The 5,809-nt window shown below is 38.3% G+C and overlaps 1 long non-coding RNA gene across 1 annotated transcript; it reads right to left on the reverse strand.

Moving 5' to 3' along the window:
* Positions 1-427: 427 nt before the first annotated feature.
* Positions 428-4,433, reverse strand: LOC139826570 (uncharacterized). The gene is made up of 3 exons (XR_011736710.1): positions 4,272-4,433; positions 943-1,091; positions 428-848 (listed from the first exon to the last, which is right to left on the reverse strand). It is a non-coding gene; the product is annotated as an uncharacterized lncRNA (long non-coding RNA).
* Positions 4,434-5,809: the final 1,376 nt, after the last annotated feature.

Consider the following 5,809-nt stretch of genomic DNA (forward strand, 5'->3'; position numbering starts at 1 on the left):
TAATCTCTCACCTGTGACATGAAACAATAGGTGAGAGGCTCCGTGTTTCCTGCATTGGTCTTGTTTAGCAAAAGGAGCTCATTCCTACGTGGAAACGGGAGTTTTTGAACACCCAGGAAGGATGAGGTGCAGAGGGAGTGAGATCATCTTTGTCCCCCAGCAGAAGAGTTTCCACCTCCAGAGCCGCTCTCAGCTGAGGGGTCACAGCTGAGAGGTCAGAGTTTTCCACAGTTCTGCTCCAGCTCTTTGCCTAAGGAAATGTTTTCATTATCTGTTCTCTTATGTCTGCCTTAAACTTGGGTTATGTTAGAAGGATTTCTCCATGAGGTCCACTGACTCCCCAGATGCTGATGTGCAGGAAAGGTAGACTTTTTCCCTCATCTAATGCACATCTTATAAATCAGAAAAATGTGTTATTTCAGGAAAAGCAAACAAGCAAACAACTTGTTGCTGAAAAATCCAGTGAGTTGAGTGCTCAGAATTATAAGGATCATTTTTTGTTGTAAGGATTTTTCTCATTGCTCTTCACTAGGGATATTTAAATACGTCCAGACATCTCACAAAGTTCATCTCATTCAGGCTGTTGTTATGAGCAATGACTGGAGATTTGAGGAACATAAAGTCCAGGAATCAGGAACAGATCTTTCAGAGCCTGAGTCCATTGAATGCACTGCCCTGTGAAAGCTCAAGTACAGAAATACCACAGAGTTCAGTCACATTTCCTCTTTCAGGAAAGTTCCCTTTCCTCTGGTGTATCATATCGCGACACACTTGAATTTCACGTTTAGGTGTGCTCCTGTTCTGAGGGGAACACTCCCAACACTTTCAGTAGTAGCCTGAGGCACCTGCTAGAGGATGCAAATAAAGACAAGGAAATGAGCTGGGGCAGGAGTGAGGATGGACGCGGATTTGCCTGCGGGACAAGAACCCAGCAGCACCCACCGTGCATCATCCGTCCCTTCAGCTGGCCCGCAGCTGAGCTGCTGCTGGTCTTCTGTTCGTGCCACCGCTGTCCATCACACCACTGGTCTTTACACGTGCAGAACCACCGGGTTTCTTCAGACCATCAGTCTGGGCTCCAGTACCAGTCACTGCTCAGACATAGAAACACAAAGTATTACTGAGTCCTGAGTCAGTTATAACTCAGCTTCCAAAGGAAAGTGATGTTTTCTCAAAAAAAATTCCCCCTGTGTTCAGCAGCCCTTTATTTTCAGACTAAACAGGAACAGAATATGTTGGTTTTGGCTTTCCCTCCACCTATGATACAGATGCTGTTTTTTATTCAAGTGCATTTAATGTTACATATCAAGAAATACAAATAGTAAGGAGAGGTAGGAGGGTTTTATTCTGTTGCTAAAAGATTCTCACCATTTAAAAAGTGAACTTGGTAGAATTCAGTTGTTTAATAAAATGAATTTATTGAGAAATGAGTTTTTTATACAGTAAATCATTTTATGTATTCCAACATTTTTTCTCTTCTGTTTCGAATTGAACTAGTCCACACTGAATATACAATTAAATATGAATTGTGCCTAGAAGGACACTAGTTCTATCACCATAGTAAGTGGTTACAATATTTTTTTATATATACAGGAGGCAAAAATTTAAGTCTCTACTCTCATCCACATGTGCTGTTTAAGAAACATGCTTCCATGTTACCCCTGTTAGAAATGCATGCACTTAAACAATGTTTCTTCCACTGTTCCAGCTACATAACTGTTGTTTCAGTTTCCGAAATCCAGATTCTTTACCTCTTCACTACATGTGATGGCTGCATCATTTCTATGGGTTCCCCAGGAACTACTGAGGCCCTGTATTCTTGCACTTACTTGAAGACTCTTGTTCTACTGACAATGACCTGGATTAAGTTATGTGCCAGTTTCTATTATTATTGTGTCTGAGCACTTCTCAATCCTTTGCTTAGTTTTTGTGGTTCTCTTCATGTTTACCCATATGATACTAAAGTGATGCAGCAAAAATTTCACCTATCAGCTGCTCAGAAGAGTAATGTTTCAGAAAGGACGAACAGACTCTGCAAGGCTGTGCTAGAGAAGGAAGAGCTTAAACTGGGCTCTGATTTCCCAAGCCCTGTCTTTATGTGTTAAGTGTTGTAGGACTGTTCTTAAATATTTACCAACTATCTGACGTTTCGACTAAAGTGTCAGGACAGACAGTTCTTCTTGACAGTATAAGCTTCTCAAACCAACAACAACAAAAGCAAAACCAAAACAAAACACAAGAAAACAAACAAACAAAAACCCACAGTGAAACTTTGTTTAAACTAGATATTCAGACTTTCACAAGAAATCAGAAAAGTACCCCTTACACTTGTTAACAAATTGTTGTGGGTCATCTATGTTTTTCAATACATTCGTTTTTTTTTCATTATTTTACTAAGGAGAGGCTATTTCTGCTGACTTTCTGTATCTCCTTGATCTCATCTGTTTTGATTTTACTTCTCTGTAGATTGCACAGCAAGTCCTACAAGAAAACAAGATGGCTTCGGACTTTTGCATGTTATTCATAGCCTCCCAAATATTGTCACCCCTGTCAGTCCATCTTGAGACAATCTCTACAGGCCTCCGAGATCCCGTCCATAGAAGTTCTCCATGCTGGCGAGGCTGGAGCAGCCCCGCAGTCATTCTCTCAACCACCACCACATTTCTCTCCACCTTCTTTTCAACATCTTTTTTCCCAGTCCCGCTGCATGGGCTGGAGCTCCTCTTGCTCCTGCCCATGTGCATAATTCTTCCTGTTTGTGTCTCTGTTACAGCTGGGCTTTGCTTTTTTCCCCATGACCTGTCCACCCCAAGATTTCATGCTCAGGCACTGACATTTTGTCTCTCTGGCATTAAACAGACTTATGTTTTTCTACATTTTCTTAATTTTTTTTTTTTTTAATAAATCCTTTTCTCATATGTGTACCTATTCTTTCAAATATGTTTTTTGTTGTGGTTCCAACTAAATAAAACTGTAAAATTGAACCCATATTTCTTTGTTGTTTTATTCTTCAATGTGTGAATGAACGAATACAAATATTTTATCTTAGCCCTCAGTTTAGCAGCAAAATTGGTTTCTTAATCCAAAGAGCTTTGCTGCCCTCTAGGAAGCCAAGACTTTGGACTGCCTTTTAATTCATTCTTTACACACACATATGTATTTCCAAATCTTTTTCAGGTTTTATTTCATTTATTGGCATGAAAACATGGGAAAAAAACCAAAACGAAGCAAACAGACAAACACTACCACCACCACCCCAGGACTTCAATTCTAATTTCCTGTTTAAAAACAACGCTATACATGTTAAATCAATTCAAAAAATTTGAAATGTCAGGCTTTCAAAGCCACATTTCACTGGTCACTACAAAGCAGAATCTAGAAATTAAGAATTCTTTGAATGAGAAAAAAATACCCAAAACATTCAGAAATCATTTACAAATTGCAATAAAAACCCCTCAAGTTTGTGGGAGGAAAACCTTACAAATAGAACATTTAGAGATTAGGTCTTTTCATTGTAAAAGATTTAAAAGTAAGAAAAAATATTCTTTGACTACTGTTGAAAATTAGACTTTAATTTTCTAATTAACAATGACTGTCAATGCCAGTGTTTTTAAAAAAATATATAATTTCATTTCTTAAATCTTTTTTTTTCTGTTGGTGGAGTATCTTCTGAGAGCTGATCACATTTGGGCTTTTAGTCCTTGTGGTCACTTAAACTTTTGGTTTCTCTCATCTTTTAGTTATACTTTGAAACTTTCTATCAATGTTTTCCTCAGCAATACAAAATGCTGATATATAAAAAATACAAAATAAGATATTGATATTTTAGAATGCACTGTATTTTGTTATTCTGTTGTTTAATTTGAAGGCAAATATTAAAAGAATCACTTAAGTCCAAAAAAGGTAACATCTTCATCAAGGATTTTTCCAAACTTCCAACTTCAGGAGTAAAGAAATCTCAGGATTTTTCTCAGGATTTGCTTTGGAATAAAGATTTCTCAGCTAACATGCAATAGCTAATTTAATTAGTTTCTTATTCTGTTTCACTGCATGTGTATATTTTTCTTTTAGCTATGGTCATTTCCAGAACAGAAAGAAACCAATAACAATTTGGAGGACTATTCCTTTTTATGAGAACAAGAAAGAGAAAAAGATGCACTGCACTTACGCCTTTTTTCCATGAGAAGAATCGTGTGTACAAGCACAGGCACATCACAAGAAGAGCCAGAGCCCACAAATTCATTGCAAAGAGCAAGTATTATTTTAGTTACCTCTCTACTGGGGGATCTCCGAAGCTGCACCTGAGTTCCCACGCAGAGGTGACACCAAGAGGGACGCAGGCATTGAAAAGTTTAGCCCTGCTGGAAGATTGTTAGGCCGGCTGCACTTGCCTGTATTTAAAAGGCTTAGAGCAGATGCAGCTTCTTGCTGTGTTCTGCTCTTTCTCAAAACAAAGCAGGAATCTCAGACATGATAAGGTACCCTAGGGTTTCTCTCAGACCTATGTTATCTCACATAGAGGTTCTACTTGTCAAGCACACAAGGTCAGTAAAACAGTTAGTGTGATGTATGTGCTTCCTTTATACCCCAGCTGTGGGTCACTTGAGCGTGTTTACCTTTCTCATCCTCACCCAATCTTCCGCAATTCCCATGCAAGAATCATGAAAAGTTTCTTAGCTATTGCAATGAATATCAAGGGGAAAATCAGTAAGGATTGACTTATTTCTATAGGTATTCAACTTATTTTCAGAATCAGATATCCAAATGCTCCCAGAATAAAGATTTTTCTGTCTTCCAGAAGATGTGAATCAGGAAACTTCCCTTCAGCCTGTGTTCCATGATGCTTGGAGCAAATAGTACTGATGCAGGAGCCTTTGAGAAGATTCCTTCTTCACTGAGGGATTCCTGGGAAAAATTTTCCTTGATAAATAATCATCTGACTGTAATATCTGACTAAAAATACTTTTCAACAGATGTATTCCAAAGCAAATATTTCAAACCCTCATTCTTTGAGATAAAGAAAAGTATTTTTATCCACGAGGACTGAACATTATAATAATTTATTCCATCAGGATCACTGTTTTCATGTTTTTCTTATCTGGCAGATCAGAAGTAACTTACTAGTCGTGGATAACTAAATAGAAGTGCTGCTTTCTTTAATATGAGCTGCACTTCTGAAAGTTAGATAGGTAACTTAAATACCTTGAAAGGCTGAGGGTCAGATTTTCAAGGCCAAAATACTCAGCTGGCCATTTGCTGACCTTTAGTTGAAAACTTGTCTGCAAACCGTGAAACACAGGGATGAAAGTACTCAAACTTGCGAAAGTTCCTGTGTTTCTGCACCAAATTCTGTTCACCAATACCTTAAATGTTACAAGGGGGAAAAAAATTTTGGCAATTTCTAGATACCTTAGTCAATATTCCTGTTTTTCCAATGCCATCATTGCTGTTACTGCTGGAAATGAGATTGGTCTGCTCAGTTTAGGTCCAATAGTGTGGTCTTATTCTGAAAATACTGGAGCATCAGCTGTTCTCTCATAGTGACAGACCATGGCTTGGGATGTGACATCTGAAGTGAAGTCCAGAAACCACACAGAGTCCGTATGAATGAGGATGGACACTGTATAAGTACAGGCATTTCCCAGAATGTCCCAGAAATGCTGAAATACTTTTTTTCAAGCATGCTATGGTGGGTAATGAGATGTAGTACGTTCAATTTTATTCTCTCATCTTTTATTCATACATCTCAGATAGACTCTCAGTTTAAGCTGAAAAGTGTTTTCTTAATGTTTTAATTCCTCTGAGGAAC

Source organism: Patagioenas fasciata, chromosome Z, assembly GCF_037038585.1.
Source record: "Patagioenas fasciata isolate bPatFas1 chromosome Z, bPatFas1.hap1, whole genome shotgun sequence".
Lineage (NCBI taxonomy): Eukaryota > Metazoa > Chordata > Aves > Columbiformes > Columbidae > Patagioenas > Patagioenas fasciata.